The sequence below is a fragment of the Vicugna pacos genome, chromosome 1 (genome assembly GCF_048564905.1).
Source record: "Vicugna pacos chromosome 1, VicPac4, whole genome shotgun sequence".
Lineage (NCBI taxonomy): Eukaryota > Metazoa > Chordata > Mammalia > Artiodactyla > Camelidae > Vicugna > Vicugna pacos.
The window spans coordinates 69154945-69177241 of record NC_132987.1 but is presented as its reverse complement, the minus strand read 5'-3'; the positions used below and the strand labels follow the sequence as shown (position 1 = coordinate 69177241).

Below are 22297 nucleotides of genomic sequence, written 5' to 3'. Positions count from 1 at the left end.
GGAAATAGATAGGAATACACTATCTAGCTGAAGAGTCTAGGGAAATAGATACCAAAAAGACTTCAAAAATAAAAACTGTAACTTAAGTTGCATAGTTTTTAGTCCTTTAGAAGGTCAGAGAAGAGACTTCAAACTAGAATAAACAGAACAGACTGCATGAAAAGGTGGGACTTGGGACAGCCCTGACCAGAGGACCGGGGCCCATGACAAACACGTCCTCAATGCCAGGAAACAAACCCAGACACACTGGTGCTCCCAGACATCCACACTCTGCTCAGTCCTCATTAGCCTCCTCTGAGCTTCACCAAGCACTGTAGCCAACTCACAACCTGCCCTTTGCTCCATCTTCCCTAGTGACTCTTCATCAAGTTAGAAGAAATATGGTTTAACAAGGGAACTAAGCATGCTGGAGAACAACTGGAGATACAAGAACCTGATCTGATTATGGAAACCTCGGTAAGGAGAACTAAATTACACCTGTGGAAATAGTTAACATGCATCCTATGTCTTTGGTGCTCATGGCAAACAAAGAAAGCCCAGAAATAAGGCAAAATCTTTCTGAAGATCAAGGGACCTTCCTGAAAGGAGACTGGAGATGACCTGATAAAAACAAGGTTACCTGGGATAGTAAACCAGATGCCCTGAGACTCCTTAGCCATGCTCAAATCCAGGCAGCAGTGCACGGCTGTGGGGGGTAGGGGAAGAAATGTTCAGAAATGGGCATGACAAATTAGTGCTTAGGGTAGCGTTGTCCAAAGGATTTATGTTCTTCCAGGACATGAACAGAAGGTGAAAGCAAAATCTACCAAGAAAAATACCAGACATGGTGGTACACAGCTATACGGTGAAAACTGAAAGAACATTAGGATGATTGCAAGGTTTTGTCAAGTCCTGGCTCATATGACATCTTCCAGGTATTTTGATCTCTTCCCCTCTTTCCTTATCCGTTGCTGCAAAACTTCCAGTCCCTCACTGTGTCTCCCCACAATCCTCTCTTCATTATCTTTTGTAGCCCTGGTCTCTGCTACTCAAGGGGCAAGGCCAGAAGGATAGAGCAGAGTGTGAGTTTAAACCCTAGTTTCCTTCATCATCTCTGCATTCCTTTTGTATATAGGAAAAAGCATGTGTTTAGTTGCTTTAAAATGTCTGAGATAGAAACTAGGACCCCATAGGAGTAGAGATTTAATTTACAAAGATTTTTCAGCCAGCAAAAATCTTTCCATTTTTTTGTTATTATAGTTAAAGATATTTCAAGGAAGACAGAAACAAATGCAATGTTTACTTTTTAGCATCTCTTATATATCTAAAGCAATTTTGTTAATTTAGAAGCATGAAAATGTATTAGACCTAATTGGTTTGTTCATTAAATGTTCATGTTTTGTATATTAAAATTTAAAGCATAGTTTATTCAGACAATTACAAATGTACTAGGAGAGTGCCTTAAAATGTAGTAGTTTAAACAATAAGCTGCTAAACTATAAAAAAATACATTCTCCATCCTGCCAGTTTATAAGAAATACGCAAAATTTTGAGGACAGAAGGAACATCGATACTACAGTTAGATAAAGAAAAGTATTCCATTTTCTTGAATCAGTATCTTCAGTACATCAAGAACTTAGCACTCGTTCTCAGAAGAACTTCGGAATAAAAGAAAAATGTTCACTGAATATTTTTGCCATATGAGAATTTTTCTAATTATTATCAGTCTCTGAGCCATCTCTCAGCAGTTTTTGTACCATCTGATGCTTTGTGTTGTAAGCTGAAGGCTTTTTTTTTTTGTAGAAAAATAACTGGTTTACAGCTAGGTCTCTGGGCTCTAGAACAGTGTGACCTGGAGCAAGTCACTTCATTTCTCTGGGAATACAAGATCTCTGAGGTTCTTTCCAGCATTATGAGGTAATTACGGAGTAGAACCATAAACAGACTTGACCCTGTTTACCTCCCACGAAGCTGTAACACACCCCGTGCTCATGATAAATGAGCTTACAGCAATAGGAGGAGTAAAAGGTGGTAATCACGGGAGAAAAGAACAAAAGTTCTGCTCAGGAAACCTGTAGGCATTGTTTGTCACCTGTATACTTCAGCGTTAGAGGGGCTCTGAATACTGTGGAGTCTCCCCATGGGGTCAGAACTGGAGAGTTAGAATAGTGTGATGTGAGAATGATAATGCCCCAGTTAAAAAAATGAAGAAACCAGTGGTATAAAAGTGAGATTTGACATCTTCATAGATCAACCCTTAAATCAATGTTGATATAATTCCAACATTTTTTTAAAATGTTGATATTATTCTTCAAAGTGCTTGAATAAAACATAGTCAGAAACACTGCCACCTGTTTTGGTGCAATGGCAGCTATTTCCAAAGATAATATAAATCAAATAAACCTGGACAATCACAGGAGTCTTGACCTGATCTCTCTATGAGCAGCTATGAGCAGCACCAGGATTACACACCACTACATCCCCCACTTTATCCTTATTTAATGAGTGCATCTCTACAAAGGAAGCGGTTTCATCCACTGAGTGTAGAAGGGTAAGGAATCTGAGGCAGATGAGGGAGTAGAGCTGAGCCTCAAAGGGAGTTAAATCTTGCCACGTTGATACCAAGGTGATGCCCCTGTCTGTGCCCCAAAAGAGGCCTGGCATTTGTCCTCTGCTTCTGGAAGGTAACCTCTAAAATGTCATGTCTGATGGGAGTTTGTCTGGAGGTCTTGGGCCAGGATAGTTTAATAATGTGACTAGGATAGAGGCTTTGGGTTATACCCAGAAGGGCTGGTCAATTAATCAGTAGTTGATTATAATATGGACTAGAGGTTCAATCAAACTCCCCATTTCAGACAAACTTTCGTGGTGGGCAATACTCCACGTTTGTAAACTAGCACTAAAGTGCTTCTCCCAGACTCTACCCTGTGTGCTTTTCCACATACCTAATTTTAACCTGCATCCTTTTTCTATAGTAAATTGTAACCACAGGTGTAAAAGTTTTCAGTAAATTCTGTAAATCCTTCCTTCTAGTGAATTATTGAACCTGAACTTAGAGTTAGTGTTAGAAGTGAGAGTGGTTTTGTGTGGACTGTGTTCTGCCTAACTTCACAGTTGGCAAAACTCCTCACCCTCACCACGGCAAAAATCAGACCTTTTTTCTTTCCTCCTTTCTTTTAGCATCTTTATTCACATGCCATAAAATTCACCCATTTAAAGTATACAATTCAATGAATATTCAGTTGTTCAACCCTCATCACAATATAACAGTACAACATTTTCATCACCCCTCCAAAAACTCCCATTCACATTATCCATCTCAGACCCAGGCAAACACTAATTTACTTTCTGTGTCTATAGATTTGCCTGTTCCAGTTATTTCACAGAAACTGAATTACTGGACTGGCTCCTTCCACTTGGCATATTTTCAAGGTTCGTCTATGTTGTACATGTAACAGTACTGCATTCCTTTTTATCGCTAAGTAACCTTCCATTGCACAATCATACCACATTCTGTGTATCCATTCATCAGCTGACATACATTTGGGGTGTTTCGAATCCATGGCTATTGTAAGTAATGGTGCTGTGAACACTTGGGTACATGTTTCTACATGAGCATGTTTTCATTCCTCTTGGTTATATACTTCGGAATAGAATTGCTAGGAGATATGGTAACTCTATGTTTAACATTTTGAGGATATTCCAAGTGGCTACACAATTTCACATTTCTATCAGCAACGCATAAAGTCCCAATTTCTCTCCATTCTCACCAACATTTGTTATTGATTGCATTTTTGAGACTAGCCAGCCTAGTGAGTGTGAAGTGGTATCTCACTGTGGCTTAGGTTTGCACTTCTCTACAGATTAATGCTGTGTATCTTTTCATGTAATTGTCTATCTTTTTTAAAGAAAAATCTTTTCAAAACCACTGCTCATTTTTAAATCAAGTCATTTGTCTTATTATTCTTTTCTAACAGTGCTTTACATACTCTGGGCATAAGACTTTTATCAGAAATATGATTTGCCAAGTTCTTTTCACTTTCTTGATGGTATCATTTGCATCACAAACATTTTTAATTTTGACATACTTCAATTTAGCTATTTTTTCTTTCGTCATTTGTAAATGTGATTTCCCATCAAAGACACCACTGCTCAACCAAATGTCACAATGGTTTTCTCCTATTTCCTTCTAAATGTTTTATAGTTTTAGTTCTTATATTTCTATAAGGTATATGATTCATTTTGAGTTAATTTTTGTGTAAGGTGCATGACAGACATCCAAATTCATTTCTTGTTTGTATATGTGTATATCCAGTTGTCCCAGCATCATTTTTGAAGACTATTCATTTCCCATTCTATTCTTCTCACCTTAGTCAAAAATTAAATGGCTAAATATATGGATTTCTAGAACCCAAGTTTGATTCCATTGATCTATATCTCTCATTGTCATACTATAGCACTGGAGTAAGTTTTGAATTTGGAAAGTTATCCAACTTTGTTCTTCTTTTTCAAACCTGTTTTGATTATTCTGTTTCACTCACATTTCAATGTGAATTTTAGGATCAACTCATCAATTTCTGGAAAAAAGTCAGTAAGAGCTGTGATACAGACTGCATCAAATCTATAGACCAATTTGGGTAGTATTGCCATCTTAACATTAAATCTTAAGGTCCATGAACAAGGGATGTATATCCATTTACTTAGACTTCTTCAATTTCATTCAACAATGCTTTGTAGTTTTCAGTGTACAAGTCTCGCACTAGTTTGTTAAATTCACTCCTAAGTATTATAATTTTTGGTGCTATTGTAAATGAAATTGTTTTAATTTCATACTCACATTTTTTCATTACTAATATACAGAAATATAACCAATTTTTGAATATCCATCTTAAATCCTGCAATCTTGCTGAATGTATTTACTAGTTCTGATACTTTAAGCATATTTCTTAGGATTCTCTATATGTAAGATGATGTTACCAGCAAGTACAGACAGTTTACTTCTTCCTTTTCACTTTTGATGCTTTTCATTTCTTTCTCTTGCCTAACTGCCCCAGCTAGAACCAGATGCAATATTCTGTGGAGATGGCAAGAGTGGATATCCTTGTTCTGTTCCTGATCTTAAGAGAGGAGGCATTTAATATTTAGCCATTAGGTATGATCTTAGCTGTATTTTTGTATATATGTTACGTCAAGTTGAGGAATTGTCCTTCTATTCCAATGTTGTTAAGTGTTTTTATTATGAAAAGCTGTTGGATTTTGTCAAATGCTTTTTTCTGTGTCTATTGATATGATCATGTATTTTTTGTCCTTTATTCTATTACTATGATATGCTAGTGGGTTAATTTTTAGCAGTTAAAATGATTTTGTATTACTGAAATAAATCCTATTTGGTCAGTGTATACAATTCTTTTTATATGTATCTGGATGTGATTTTTTAAGGATTTTTGTGAGAATATTTGATTCTAATTTTCTTTCCTTGTGATATCTTTGTCAGATTTTGTTATCTGGCTAATACTGTCCTCATAGAATGAATTTTCTTTTTATTTATTTAAAAAAAACTTCCTTTTATTTATTTAAAAATTTATGAAGAACTGGAATTCATCTTGTATATTTGGTAAAATTCACTAGTGAAAGCTGGATATGGGCTTTTATTAGTGGGAAGTTATTTAAATACTAACTCAGTCTCTGCACTAGTTATAAATCTTTTAGATTCTCTATTTCTTTTTGGGTCAGTTAGCTGCATTTCCTGAGTTTGGGAATGTCATTTCTTTCTTTCAACCATTCAGTAGGAGTATGCTGTTTAATTGCCACATTTTTATGAATTTACAAAAATTCCTTTTGTTGGTTTCTCATTTTATTCCACATTGATTAAAGAACATACTCTGAATGATTTTGATTCTTTTAAATTTATTGTTCCTTTTTTCATGATCTAGCATATAATTTATCCTGTAAATGTTTCACAGGTACCTGGAAAAAATGTATATTTGCTGTTTAGTGGAGTGTTCTTGAGATGTCTGTCAGTCTAGCTGGTTTATACTTTTGTTGAAGTCTTTTATTTCCTGTTAATCGTTTACCTAGTTGTTCTATCCATATTGAAAGCAGAGTATTGCAGTCTTCCAATTTTATTGTTGAATTGCCTGTTTCTCCCTTCAATTCTGTCAGTTTTTGCTTCATATATTTTGGAACTTTATTGTTGGGTGTATGTATATTTTTAATCACTCTATCTTCTTCATGGATTGACCCTGTATCATTTGTAAATGCTCTTCTTTTTCTCTAGTAATTTTCGTGGTAAAGCCTATTTTTCTGGTATTAGTATAGACACTCCAACTTTTTTATAATTACCCTTTGTATGATCTGTATTTTTCCATTCTTTTACTACCAAACTGTTTGCATATTTGAATCTAAAATGTGTCTCCTCTCATCAGGACACGGTTGGAGCTTATTTTTACTTATTATTTTCAATCACATGCTCTTTGACTTTTAATTATATTGCTTTATCTATTCACACTTATTACTATTACTGATATGATTAGATTTACTTCTAAGTATTTCCCTTTTTGTTTTCTGTATCTTATTTATTTTTATTCTTCTGTTCTTTCTTACTGCCTTCTTGGTTCTTTTTAGGGATTTCCTGGTGTAGTATTTTAATTCCATTTAATCATATTTTCTGAAAATGTTTCATGGTTGCCCTAGAATTTACAATGTACATTCTTAAATTACCAAAAGATACTTTAGATTTTCAGTAACTTAATTACAGTGAAATACCGAAAGTTTACTTCTATGTGGCACCATTTCCTCTTGCCTTACTTGTGCTACTATTGCTGTATGTTTCCTCAATACATGTTACAAACCCAACAATGCATTATTAAAATCGTCCTATGTAGTGTTATGTTGTTTAAGGCAGCTTAGAGAAGAAAGGAAAGCAGGAATTAACTTATAGAGCTTGTTATGTTAAGTATTTATCATTTCTGATTCCCTTCATTTATTCTTATGGACTTGAGTTACCATCTCATATCATTTCCTTACTCCACTACTGTTTTGTTTCCATCATTATTTTTTGTGCTATTATTGTCAAATATATTACATTTACATGTTCCGAGTTCAGCAATACATTATACACATAGTTCTATGCAACTACTTTTTCAACCCATCAAGGGAAAAAAGGAAAACAGTTCAGTCATATCATCTTTTAAAATCACCTGCATAAGTACCCTATTAACACTCTTTATTTACTCATGTGGATTTAAATTACTGTCTGATGCTACTTGTTTCTAGTTTGAAGAACAACTTTTAAGTACTGTGAGGAACATCTGACAACAACAGATTTTCTCATCGTTTATCTATCTGGGAGTCTGTATTTTAATCTTCATTTTTAAAAGGTAGTTTTGCTGGATATAGGATACTTGGTCAATAGATTTTTACCCTTAGCACTTTGAGTGCATGATTTCTTCTGGCTCTGTTGCTTCTGGTCACAAGTCTGCTGTTAATTTACTGAGGTTCTCTTGTACATGAGAAGTCATTTATCTCTCGGTGCTTTTGAGATTGTCCCTCTATCTTTGACTTCAAAAATGCTGATTATAGCCTTTAATGAAGAAAGGATATAAATGTGAATATATGTATGGATATGCATGACTGGGACATTGTGCTCTACACCAGAAACTGACACATCATAACTGACAGTACTTCAATAAAAAATGTTGATTATGATGTATGTGGGTACAGATCTGTTTGTGGGTACAGATCCATTTGTGGGTACAGACCCCTTGTGTCATTGGGGCTTATACCCTTTATTGATGAATCTATGTCCAGCTTGGTAATGCTTTCAAGTCTGCCCCACATTCTGTTCTGATCATTCCTGAGTGTTTATAGACTAATGAATTTGCCCAGACATCTCAATCCTCAGGGTTGACTCCAATCCTAGGAAGCTCTTTTTGACTGTCTCTTTCCCTTGTCCCCTCCATTAAATTTCTAGCTGCTCTGCCGTTCTGCTTGTTTCTACAAGTAGCATGGGGCTATGAGAATCTCCCTAAGATTGCCTTGTTCGCCATAACACTCACAGTCATGAAATTCTCCATGCTCTGATCTGAATGAGTCAGCCTCCTCAGACATAGCTGTGGCGCTCTTCATCCTATACGCTGCCTCTCTCTCAGGTGGAACGTCTTTGCCACTACGTAAGAACTGGAGGCAGGAACAGTGATCCCCTTATCTCAGAGTGATGTCGCTGCTCTACAGATAGACACTGGGAGATGGAGGTACCGCTTGGCCTTTTCAGATTTAAAGGCCCTCTGGTATGGAAATTCTGCCCTATAAGTAAGCTAGGTCAGGGGCAGTCAGGTTCCCAGTATTCTCACCCTGCTGTTTCTGGAGTAAAGTTGTCCTTCCTACACAAAAGAGGTGGGTATTTTAAGGGACAGTCTTTTAACAACACAATAGAGCTTCTGCAACATACGACTGGGGAACATGAGAACCCTGATGGCTTGCTCTAAGTAGAATGACAGCCCTGGACTGGGTCTGGGGAGGAAAGAGAACCCTGTATTATTGGCTGCATCCACTCAGAGTAAAGCACCCCAAGAAGAGTTCCTATAAGGATGAAGGATAAGGAAGAAGTTGATGGCTCAAATGCCATTGTCTCTCATTCTTACCCAGGTATAGCAGACATCCTTAAATGTTTCTTCACTTGCTGTATGCCCCTAGAACAACTTCAGGAGACTTAAAACATTTAAAAAATATGTATCTACTTAATTGACTATCTTTGAGGGGGAAAGAGCTTACTGCACTCCGCATGTCATCATTTCTGAATCCTCAGGAATGATTTCTCCTGGACTTTGTGTCTGGTCCAAACACCCTGTGATGTTCTGAAATCCCAAGATTTGAAAATGTGTTTTCAATTTCAAATCCTGATTGTGTTGCCTGTTGTTTTTCACTTGCTTATTTTTTAAATCTAGTCATATGTAGCACAATGATATTAGAATTTATAGAGCTGCATTTGAATATAAATTCAAGATATTTTATCAGCATGGGTCAGCTTGGAGCACTTTTCTTGCATTTATTAATAAAATCTTTTTTGTGCCCTTGTTAGAAAAGATACACTTTGCTTCTGCAGAACAGTTGGGGTTTTATTTTTAGACCATTTGGTATAAAACGCTTGACAAAAGTGTACTGTTGGATGACTGCTGAGAAAACTGACTTTAGAACCTTGGAGAAGTTCTGTGTTTGAATTCAGAAAGGATCCTCAACTAAAATGGGCTTCACATTTCCATTTACTTTAAGATCCTCAACTATTATTTACTGATGAGGCTCTGTGAAATTTAATGTCATAGATGACATTATGATTCTTCATCAGCTTTTACTACAGAACTTCAGTGTTTTTATTGCTCGCATACCTTTCTTCTTAAAAGATCGTGCTTATAAGTTACATTCTATAGCCTATATACTCTAATTTTCTGTATTTTGAGAAATATTCTGAGATAGCTGTAGTAGAAAAAATATTTATTACTGACATCAAAGGTAGACTGTGAGTCTAAACATGCATTATTTTTCTGAGCGCTGTGGGAATTTTCTGGGTTGGAAAGTGGAGAAAGTAGCCCCTGGAGAAAAGAATAACACAATAATGCGAAGAGGGAATGTTGCTATGTGAGAAATATGGGAAGAAAATGAGGCCAGAGAAGTAGAGCAGAAGCAGAGCAATGAAGGGACTTGACTTTAATTTTATATATTCAAATTCATTCATCTTTTATTTTATAGCCAATGCTTGTTTCCTTTTAGAAAACAGAAATATTTTCTATTTGTTTTTAAATTATGTTTTATATTTAAGTCTCTAATCCAATTGGAGTTGATTACTGAAGTGAGTATTCAGTTTTCTCTTTTCATGTATAACCCTTGTTCTACTTCCAGTCGAAGAATATCCCTTTTTCACACTTATCTCACATGCTACCTCTGTCTTATGCTAAACACCATACATCTGTGATTTTGTTTTTTTGCACTTTGTTCCATTGATCAACTGACATATCCTTGCACTAACACCACACGCTGCTAATTACAACAGCTTGATTAGTATTAGATCTGACAAGCATCTCTTGCCCAAACATCACAGAGGTACCCAGGTAATTCTTTTCACTATAACTTTTAGAATAATCTTTGAAAGTTGTATAAGAAGCTGAATAAAGTCTTTTTGATAGACTTTTTTTTTTTTTGCAGGGGCAGAGGTATTTAGGTTTATTTATTTATTTGGTTTTTCAATGGAGGCACTGGGGATTGAACTCAGGACCTCGTGCATGCTAAGCATGTGCTTTACTACTTGAGCTATACCATCCCACCTTGAATAAAGTCTTAATTAGAATAGTTTTTTATTTTAAACATTATTTTTAATAGTTAATATTTTCACCATTTTCTTTTTTTATTATACGTGTTTAATATCTGCCCTTTCTTACTGTTGAATTCTATTAAGGTAATTTTAAAATTTTGGTGCATCTGTTCTAATATTTCTAATTCTGTCAAACTGCTTATTCCAATGTGTTGTTTTTTAAAATTCTTAAATGTCTTGTTATTTTAGTCTGTAAGCTCCCCTTCCTTGGAAATATCGATAGTTCTGACAATGCGTATTATTTATCTCCAAAACCCCAGGGAGTATGGAGTGGAAAACAGATGAGTTCTATGGTAGACAACCAAGTCACCAGAAAATCACAACCTTGTCTCACCTACAAAACAACTTCACAAATAAAGGCTTTATCTTTTCTCCCGAAGGAGAAGCAATATCAGAAGAGACACTTCATAGATTTTAATTAAATAGGCTGTGGATGTTGGAGCAGGAGGGATGGGAAAGTGGCTGCTTTAGCTACTTTGTCCTTACCAGTTCTGAGCACTTCATAAAATCAGGGCTTCTGTACGTACTGAATTTACTGCTGAGAACTTCTGTTCCAGAGTTATGAGTCATCATAGGTTTGGGAGGTAGGCACAGCTCATCTCAGGGTAGTGGAAGTGGGGAATAAATAGAAGACCTCTAACATCTACTTTCTTTCTACCTTCACCCACATCATCTCTGGTTGTCTCATTCCCCAGGACAAAGCCTTCAGCTGCCCACCCCCAACACACACACACACACACACACACACACACACACACGCAAATTCAAATCAATCCCTATCATCTCGGATTCCTGTGTTTCCTATTCTGCATGGTCTTTGTTTTTTCTTTTTACTCTTTGCTCAGTTCTTAATAATTATGTGGCTATTACCATGTATTTATCCCCTCTTCCTACTTTTCACTGCATGGTGCTGCTCACTACCGTCACTGGTCAATAAACACCCTCTTGAGCCTGCTGCTCTCCATTTGAGCCTGCAGATCTGGCCAGGCTGTCTTCCTTAACCCCTTTTCCGTAAGTTCCAAATGAATAACATGTATCCTCTAAATTTAATATTTCTGAAATAAGCTAACTTACCTTTCTCTCTCTTTTTGTTCATTAAGAGATTTCTTTGCCACAAATTCAACTGGAACACATTTCCTAGACTGAATTCACCGATAAGCCATCCATGAGTTCTACTCAGGCTGAAAACATGTCCGAATTATTACTGTACATTCAATGCTTATATTTGTAAAATAAAATTTGGGGAAAATACCATCAAAATATATTTTTATCACACTCCTGCCCCCGATCCTTTCTTGTACCAATTCTAACAAGGATATTTTAATTCTATTACAAAAAACAAACAGAACTAAATAATGGGGAAAATGTATGATGAAATTAGGACTACTGAAACATTTTACTGTTCCACATTTTAATTTGCTGATAATTTTGCACACACACAAAAAGTGGGCCAAGGTGGACAGTATGAATCAAATCAGCTTCCTTTCTAGCCTCATTCTAGAATGTCTTATTGCACTGCCAAGGATGGGATTCTGAACATTACATTTCACAGCCATCACTGCAGCTAGGATTCTGGATGCAAATAAGGTTCCATAAATTAAATGTCATTTCAAGACATTAAAGCAGAAGACAGGTATAGGCCATAGTATGAGTCTCCTAGGACTGCTGTAACAGTACCAAAAGCTGAATGCCTTAAAATAACAAAAATGTATCATCTCACAGTCCAAAATCAAGGTATCAGCAGGACCAGGCACCTTCCGAAGTCTACAGGGAAGAATCCTCTCTTGACTCTTCCTACTTTCTGGTGGTGACTGTCATTCTAAGTGTCCTTTGATTTGTGGCAGCATTACTCCAAACTCTGCCTCCATCTTTGCATAGCATCTTCCCTGTGGATTTACCATTGTCTTTCTTCTGTGTCTGTCTGTGTGTGTGTGTGTCTAAATATTCTCTTTTGATATAGACAACAGTTTTGTTGGATTAGGACCTACCCTAATGACCTCGCCTTAATTTTACTACATCTGTAAAGCCTTTATTTTCAAATAAGTTCACATTTTTATGTCCCCGGGGATAGGACTTCAACCTATCTTTTTTGGGAGATACAATTCAACCCATCTTCCTGACAGTTTTGGTTGATTTTAACTATCAAGTAAGGTTGTAGAAACATGAGACTTTCCTATATCACATCTCTAGACCCAGCCAGTTTGTTAGTATGGAGAGGAAGTTGCAGCAGTGACTTCTAATCCTAGAATCATAATTATAGGTAAGTGTTCTTAAAAATCAAAACTTTCAGTTGCAGTTTCAAAGGGACTAGCTCTTATGGCAAGTAAGTTACATAGCATTCTAGAAATCATTTCTATAGGCCTAGAGCTTGCTCATATTTACTTAACTTTTATGTATAGTCAATTTCCTGTATTAAACAGCTTTCTGCTTAAAATACGTTGAACATTTTCTCTTACCACACTAAGTCCTGACTGGTACACACATCAAATTTTTCATAATCTTAAAATTCATTTTAGGCATGCATTACACCATCAAGAGTGCTTCTGTAACTCATTGAATGTTGTGTAACATGCTAAGTGGGTAGACTGTATGGTCGGTGCTGTCTGTACTGAAGCAATATAGCAGCAACAGAATTTCTTTCAAAAGTCAAGTTTAAGAAAAACTACCACTTGACTTGTATCATTAAGATCATGTCTGAAACAATTAACAATTTTAAGTAACTACAGAATACATCTTACACACAGAGTACATTTGGTCATCCTACTAGCATTTGCAAATGCATATTTCACTTCACAGCATTTGCAAAACCCTTTTATCACCTCAAAATAACTTGTGGAATGTACAGACTTCCAAGTGTTAAAAGTTAGTCTTACAAATTTTTTGCATGTAAAAGTACAATTTGGCTTATATATAAAAGTAAAGCTGTAGTCCGTACTGATGTTGTTGTTGTATCTTCTCAAAATCAGTCATGAAAATTCCTGCTTCTACAGTCTTCACTAACCTTTTGAGGCTGTGAAGGCAGTTTTGCCACAAACCTAGCAACTACAAGAATTCAATTATTATAGTGTATTTTTTAGGTATTATTATGTTTTAATAGTATTATTATGCCAAGAAGTGCTGTGGCACAATTTTTGTGGACTTATGCTTCCTTATTTGATTTTCTATAGTCAAGACTTTTATTTGCATATGCAGGAAAAATGTTATTTGGTTAAATAACTCAGAAGAGTAATGAAGGTCTTTGCTCAACTATTTTGTTTCTACTGTTTTCTCTGATTGTGAAACTCTACTGACATATTACTACATATGTCAAAATGAAAAAATAAAAACATATAACTTAGACAAATGTAAACCCATCTTTCAGACCCTTTGTGAATTTCTCAAGCCTATACTACTGAAATGAATCAAAGCTCTGACTCCCTTCTGATTTCAGGCTGTTATACTTGCTCTTATTTTTCTTTGTCTCATGTCATATAAGAAACCAGAAAAATAAACTTAAATTTCACTGTTGGAATAAATGATCAGGGTTCAATCTTCTTCCCAGCCCATTGAAGCCTTATCAAAAGACATATATGAATCAACCCAAATTCTGATTAGGAAACATTAAGTGAAAATACACAGGGATAGAACTCTTCTTCCTTCTCTTGTGAAAATCTGAATCCTGTCCTCCAGAGATTCCCAACCTATAGCAGAAATGCCTTTTGCTTTACATCTATTTTTAAGGTGTTACAGAAAGAAAACACATACACTAAAAAATCAAAAATTCTTATAATTATGTTGTATTAAACTATATTGCTAGAAATAAATTTAATTCAGATATAAGTTAGATCCAAAGTCTTATTTTCTAAATAAAAATAAAAGGTATAAATGTATTTTACAAAAATAAAAGATGATAGCTAGCCAAGTGAAGTACATAACACCTGGCATATATAAAAGATAAAATAGGATACAGGTAGTTTTGAAGAAATCTGAAAAACAAACAACTGAAAATAGCAAGAAAACTGAAAAACATCGTTAGTATTACAAAACATACATGAAAGTTATTTCAAAGCAAGATGCAAAATATAATCAGACTAAATATTGTGAAATGTGGATTCCACAGTTCAGTAGGAATTTCTGAGATTTCTCATTTCACACCAGGATCACTCATTCTTTAGTCTCTAGATTTCTGTTGTCTTACTCTGAAGAAAAGCAAGGTACTAAAAAATTACGTGTTGCTTATTCCAAACTCCAACTGTAAGGTATCAATATCTACTCATACAATAAATTATACATAAGTATAATTAACAAATGTTCACAGAAAACATTGAGAAAGTTCTGAGAAAATCTCCTTTATGGTGCAGAACTGGCAAAGGGCATAGCAGCCACTGTGAGAGGGGAATGGAAGAGCACAAAAGATTAGCTGCAAGAATTGGGACTATGTTAGAGAAAGGTCATATTACACTCCATGTGAAGCAGTACTTGAAACAATAAGGAAATATTACACTGAGTGTGTGTCTGTAAGTTTGACAAAGTCACTAAAATGGACCAGCTCCTTGCAAGATATATACTTACCATACCTCACTTAAGGAAAAAATGAGCATCTCAGGAATACTATATTATTGAAGAAATTTATTTCATAATTTGATAACTTCAAACAAAGTAAACTCCATATCCAGATGGTGTTACTAGCAAATTCTACCAAATATTTAAGAAAGGAAAAAATACCAATTCTGTACAAACACTTCAAGATTTGAAAATCAATCAAGTGTACCCTATTAACTGACCAAAGTAGAAAAATCACAAAAATATTTCAATAGAGGGAGAAAAAGCATGTGACAAAATTCAACATTCACTCATAATAAAAACTCAGTAAATGATGAATGATAAAAAGATGTCTACATGAAACTTACGACTAATATCATATGTAATGGTGAAGGAACGAATGCTTTTCACTTAAGATTGGGAACAAAGCAAAGATGTCCTCTCCCTGTACTCCAATTCAAAACTGTAATATAAAGCCTGGCCAACATCATATGGCAAGGAAACCAAATAAAAAAAATATTGATTGGAAAGAAAGAAATTAAATTGTCCCTACCTACAGATTACATATATGTCTACACAGAAAAGCCTAAAGAACTTACAAATAAACCCCTAGAAATAATACAGGAACTTAGCAAAGGCACAGGATACTAGGTCAATATGCAAAAATCCACTATATTTCTATATACTAGCAATGAACATTTGGAATCTTAAATTTTAAAATGCCACTTAAAATACCACCAAAAGTGAAAGACTTAAATTTTAATCTATCAAATCCATGTTCAGGACTTTATGATGAAAACTATAGAACACTAGGAAAAAATTAAAGAAGACTTAAGTAAATGGACAAAGATACTGTGTTCCTCGATTGGGAAACTCAGTACTGATAAGATATCAATTCATTCCTTCGTTAATACATATCAACAAGTTGATTTTAAAATGTACAAGGAAATGTAAAGGAAATAGAATAGTAAAAATATTTTGGACCAAGGACAACAAAGTTGGATGTCTCATACTGTTGGAAATCAAGACTTACCATAAAACTACAGTAGTCAGGAAAATGTGGTTTGGCAAAAGAATTAGCACAAGATCAATGGAACTGAATAGAGCCCAGAGATAGATCCACATAAATATAGTCATATATTTTGACCAAAGTGCAAAAGCAATTTATTGAAGAAAGAACAATCATTTCAACAAATGGTACTAGAACAACTACATATCCATATGCATGAAAATAAACCTCAAACATAACTCAAATGTTTTACACAAAATAACTCACAATAGATTACAGACCTAAAAGTAAAAAGTAAAACTATAAAACTTCTAGAAGAAAATATTGGGAAATATTTTCATGAACTTGAATTTGGCAAAAAATTTTAGATGTGACACCAAAAATATAATCCATAAAATAAAAACTGATAAACTGTATTTCATCAAAATTGTAGTTGCTCCATGAAATGCACCGTTAAGAGAATGAAAGGAAAGCTACAGACTGGCAGAAAATATTTGAAAACTGTGAATCTGATAAAGGACTTCTATTAATAATATGCAAAGAACTGTCAAAACTCAACAATGAGAAAACATCTCAGTAAAAATGGGCAAAAGTTCTAAAAAGACATTTAAACACAGAAATATGCATATAGTAAATAATTATAGAAAATGATGCACAACATCATTAGCCATTAGGAAAATGCAACTTGAAACCCCAATGAGACAATAACTACACACCTATTACAATGACTATATTTAAAAACAAACAAAACAAGTGCCAGTCAGGATGCAGAACAAATGGAACTATCATTCATTGTTCGTAGTACTGCAAAATGATAAAGCCACTTTAGAAAACAGGAAGGCTTTTTTTTTCTTTTAGTGAATTAAGCATACATTTGCCCTACAAACCAGCAATCCTACTCCTAGTCATTTACTCAAGTCAAATGAAAACTTACATTAATACAAAAATCTGTACATAAATATTTATAGAAGCTTCATCCATAATTACAAGGCCTTGAAAACAACCCTGATGTACTTCAAGAAGTGAATGATAAGTAAACAATTCCATGCAATGGAATGCAGCACAACAATGAAAAGGAAAAACTGATCCATGAATCTTAAATGAAGTTTGATAAGTCAAAGTGGACAGACCCCTCCAAATCTACATATTGTATGAGTCTATTCATGTAAAATTTTAGAAAAGCCAAAACTATTGATACTTAGATAAGTGTTCCCAGGGTTGTATGAAGAGTGAGTTGACTAAAAAGGGGTAGCAAAGGAAACCTTGGGGGTGATGGAAATGTTCTCTTTGGTAATCTCTGCGTTTTCTGGAAACCACAGAACTGCATACTACAAAAAGTGAATCTTACTGCACTTACATTTTAAAATATCAACCAGACTGTGTGGAGGACTACAGATGGAATGCAGACTGTGATAAATGCAATCAACTGTAATTCAAATGAATGATGTAACCACACTGAAGTTGTTCCGAAGAAATGAGTTGACCTAAGTGACTTTGAAAAATCGTTGTTTTGACTGCATATTACAGTATTAAAGAAAAAAAGAACTGTACACAAGGACTGTGGTAACCTGTTATTCACAGTGCTATGCATTAATAATCCTGGAACTACTTTGTATGTATACTAGGTTAAACAATAAGTAAACACATTATAGATATTAACAGCCAGGTTTCTCACTGTTGGAGGAAGAAGTTACAAATAAGCAAAGGTGGGCTGCCAGAATGAACCCTGGGTTGCTAGATCAGACTTAGAGGTAAGGGAGTGTCCTCATGGAGTATTGGGAGAGGGATTTTTTTAAAAATAGCTATTCAGATAGATTGACACATTAATAAATATTTAGGTAGTATGTGTAAAAGTCTCGTCGATATACAGATATTTCTTACCTCTGTGTGCTGAGAGCAAGGATACCTTAGTAGCAATATGCACACTTAGCACCTGGATCTTGGTTTATAAATAACTATTTTCCTACAAAAGCAATCAGGCTCCTTACAGAAGTCGTTGATTCCAGAGCCAGGGTAAAGAAAATTCAACATAAGCCTGCAAGATCTAGTGGTCTAGAAAGTAAGGAAGTGCTCAAAAAGTGGGGAAGAGAATGAGAATATATAAAAAACACTCAGGAGCCAACCTCCAAGAGCACTTGAGGGCCAGAATTAGAAAATTTTGAACAAAAATATAAATAATGATAGTACTGGATTGTGAACAAAGAATAAATATCCATGAGACCGTATTGACAGAAATAAATGATTGAAGTAATAAATTCAGGGAGGAGCAGGAACAGCTTTTCATTATAGAAGCGTCACAATAACTAAATGTAGAAGGAATCACAGAAATCAAATGTTAGCATTAGAACAACAAGGTTTACTGATGAAAATTTACGAACAAGATACTCGTGTAGTCTCAAAGCATTTCCTCTGAATACTTAGTAATTATGAAGAAAAAATTAGTAACTTCACAGTGGAGAAACCTGGAACACACTAACTCAACTAGGTTAAAATCACCAGTAGTAAGTCCCATCGACATTATGGAACCCTAATACACTGCATTAAGAGAGCTACGTCACCTCTGTGGAATGCTTGCTAAAGATGCAAACCTAGGCCTAATTAAACAAAAAAAAGCAGGCAAATCCAAACCAAGAAACATTCTACAACTGATCACTACTCTCCAAAACTTTTAAGTTCGCCAAAGTGAAGGAAAGACTGAGGAAGCGTCAGTATTAGAGGAAACTAAAGAGATATGAGCACTAAGTGCAGTAGAGATTCTAGACTGACTCCTAAAACATAAAAGGGACATTAATTGAAAGACTGGTGAAAATTAAAGTATGTAATTTAGAAAATAGTACTGACGATTGTATGGTGATTACACAAGATGTTAACCTACAGAGAAGCCGAGTGAAGTGTAAATAGGAACTCTCTGTACTATTTTTGCAATTCATTCATAAATCTAAATTATTTCAAAATAAAATTTTTTTTCTTAATTAGGTCAATTAGAATTCCAGGTAGCATCAGGAGGAAAAACTATTATAAGCAAAAATCTAAGACACAGGATCTGTCTTCTAGAATAGTCAAGAGTTCCTAAATCCTGAATCCTGAGGTATGTAGACAGGATTTCATTAATTCTATAACTACTGGATTTTTCATAACAATCTTGGATTTTCCCTGCCCTAGCTCTGGAATCAAACACTTTTTCAAGAAGCCTAGTTCCTTTTACTAGAGATTGGTACTAATAAACCAAGAACTAGATGCTGTGTAAAGTCATTGCTATCAAGGTATTATTGGTCTCGGCAGACAAAACTAGGAAATACCTCTTTTCAACATTAGCTTCACAACACAAAAGTAACCATAAGCCTGGAGGATATGTTCCCCAAGTCAAGAGTCTGAAGAAACACAGATGATTTTCTACTGGTGGTCAACCAAGAGGAGTACGGGAATAGAACCACACATATTTGTTAAAAAAAAAATTGGAAAAAATAAACATGAAAGAATAATAAAAGATATGTAATTGAACAAAAGAAGAAGGGCAAACCACTACTATTACACCTCAGAAAAGTAGACACAGGAAGAAATGTCACATTCTAGCAATATCTAAGTTTAATATTCACCATCTCCTGTCCCCAAAATTCAGTGAACCTACATTGCACTTCAACTTAAGACAAAGCTCTTCAGCTGGATATTCAACATATTGCATGATCTGGTCCCAGTGCTTTCACTTTTATTACCCAAGACCTTCTTGTCATACACTGTACCCTAGGCACAGCGGACTAAGCCCTGTAGCATCTCTCGCCTCCCTGCCCTTACTTGTACTGTTCCCTCTACATGGAAATTTCTCTACTGGTCAATAAACAACTCATACTTCAGGTCCACACTAGATGCCCTCTCCTTTCTGAAGTCTATACTATTTTCTCTAATTTAATGTGGTCTCTCCCTCCTTTGAACCCTCTAGCAGTTTCTTTCAATTCCTTTCATGTTCTAATGTGTGTTGTTGTTTGTATCTCATCCCTTCCCACCCAACAATATTTACTTCTTTAGAGAAAGGCACTCTTACCTAATCTTAACATCCCCAGAGGGATCAGTATTATTTCTACCAGGTACGTGTTCCTTCAGTAAGGAATTGCAGAATAATTTAATGAACTACCTGAAGCTGGACTCAAGCTTGAAAAAAATCATCAAGTAATGACTATTTCTACCACAGATTCCTTCACTCCAAACCAGTCTTAGATCTTCTTGATCATAATTTTTGGTCAAGGGAAGATCACATTATCATTTCAGTGAGCATGGTTCTATCCCCAGAGAATTCTAGTGGGAGTCACTAATTCTGTTGCTAGGGGAACTGCTGGACCAATTTTAGAATAGAAGGGCCCAGTTTGCCGATGACTTCCAATAGCCACAGCAGGAGTTAGTTTCTTTTTCCTTTGTCGCTGAGGAGAGAGTACTGTGGAGTGGAAAAAAAGAAAAGTGGCTCCAGCGTGTGATACAAATCGAAAGGATTTGTCCCTACCACACCCCAAGCCAAGGGAGGTAGGTGTACCTTCTTTGATGCAGAAGGGGAGGCTGGGGTACCTTCTTTGATGCAGAAGGGGAGGCTGGGGTCTACATGATGGGAAGAAGCTTCAGAGCGAGGTCAAGATAGGGATAGAACCATGCTCACATAATGTGATCTTCCCTTGCCCAAAAATTATGGTCAAAAAAATCTATGGGGATTTAACTGAGTCCTGGTCTGTCTGGTCTTTGTGCCAAGAGAACTGGTGGGAGGTGAGCAGAGACAGCAGGGCCCTTGTGAACGGAGTATACAGTGGACACACACTGCTGTGGGTAGTGTTACCGGGCAGACACCCAGTATGGCTCCTCTGGAAATTAAAAAGAGTATCCAGAAAAGAGCCCATGGTTCTTGCTTCCTTCTCAGCAAGAATCACTCTCATCTCTCTTCCCCTCTGAGACCTTGGTCGCCCCAAGGACATTTCACTGGAAGCAGAATCCAGGACTGGACTCAGTCCTGCACAGGGACAAGGAGCAGTAGACTTCTGCTCTTGTCTCCTTCCTTCTTCTGTTCCAGAGACCATACTGCTAATAGTCATTTTTTAAACCTCTTTTATCTGTAATATTACAAATGTACAGAAAAGTACATAAGGCATACATGTGTAATTTAATGAACTATAAATGAAACACCTGTTTAACTTTTCTCCAAGTCAAGAAATTGATATTAACAGGATTCCAGAAGCCCTCAGCATGTTCCTTCTCAAACAAAATCCTTTCCTTCCTCCCTAGCAGTACCAAATACCGAATTCTATGGAATTCAATTTCTGTGTATTTATTCAATAGTTTTACTACTGAATTGCACATTTCTGAACAGTGTAGTTTGATTTTACCTGTTTTCTGAGGTTTATATAAGGAGAATAATAAAATATTTATTATATTATGTTTGGCTTGTTTAATTCAATATTATGTCTCACAGTTCACTCTTGTATGTATCTATAATTCATCATGTTCATTGCAATATGACATTGATTGCATGTCTCTATTACAGCTTATTCATTCTGTTCTTAATGGACACTCAGGCATTCCTCTGGTTAGTTTTGTGAAGAGGAGTACATAAGGCTACATATTCATCATCAACTGTTCAAGAGCATTGTAACGTATTTCTGAATCAAGACCTCAAGGGTTACATGTCAGAGCTCTGTATGAAGTGTGTATGCCAAGACCACTAACCTTACAAGTTTTTTGCTGTATTATGTGCACAAGATGAAGCACTACATGTTAGGAGAGCACATATCTGTAGGAATTCTGTCAGGGCTACACCCAATGTTATACTCCTGAAACAGGTGTTCCTGGCCTGCATGCATAAATAAAGATGGAAACACAGGTTATATCTCTTTTTTAAAAGACCTAAACACCAGAGAGGCATAGATTCTACTTTAGAACCACTGTTGACTTTTAACACATTTTATATTAAACATCGTTATTTTAAGCTTCACTTCTGTTTCCCAAATCTGTTTTAGCAAATTTCTTCTCTCATGAGTTACCTTTTAATGAAAAGGGTTGATATAGGAGCGTCTAATGGCAAATCAGATGTATGTAGACTTTCTGGAGCTTTTAATGCAGGAGAGATATAGACTTGGAGATGAAAATAGGAGTGAAATCAGAACCTCATTTGAGGCTTTGAATCAATGTGAGGCCACTTTTGGCTCAGTTGGGGACACCTCTGAATTTCTTCATAGTATATACAATTAAATCTCCTTGTTCACCTCAAATATTTTGAGGTGGAGTTTCTCACTTGTAACAGAGAGGCCTCTGACTAATACAGGGGGTCCAAAGTTATTGCTGGGAAGCAATTTGAACTAGAGAACTCACTAATAATTTAAGCCCTTAGGTGGAGTGATGAACAGGCCATCCCTTTCTATTAAATTCTTAGGATCTAATCACATTAATCCCTG

The 22297-nt window shown here is 35.6% G+C and overlaps 1 long non-coding RNA gene across 1 annotated transcript; it reads left to right on the top strand.

Annotated features, from left to right (window-relative positions):
• The first annotated feature begins 20234 nt into the window (after positions 1-20234).
• On the top strand, positions 20235-21837 carry LOC140697392 (uncharacterized). The gene is made up of 2 exons (XR_012074385.1): positions 20235-20384; positions 21391-21837. It is a non-coding gene; the product is annotated as an uncharacterized lncRNA (long non-coding RNA).
• The last annotated feature ends 460 nt before the right edge of the window (positions 21838-22297 follow it).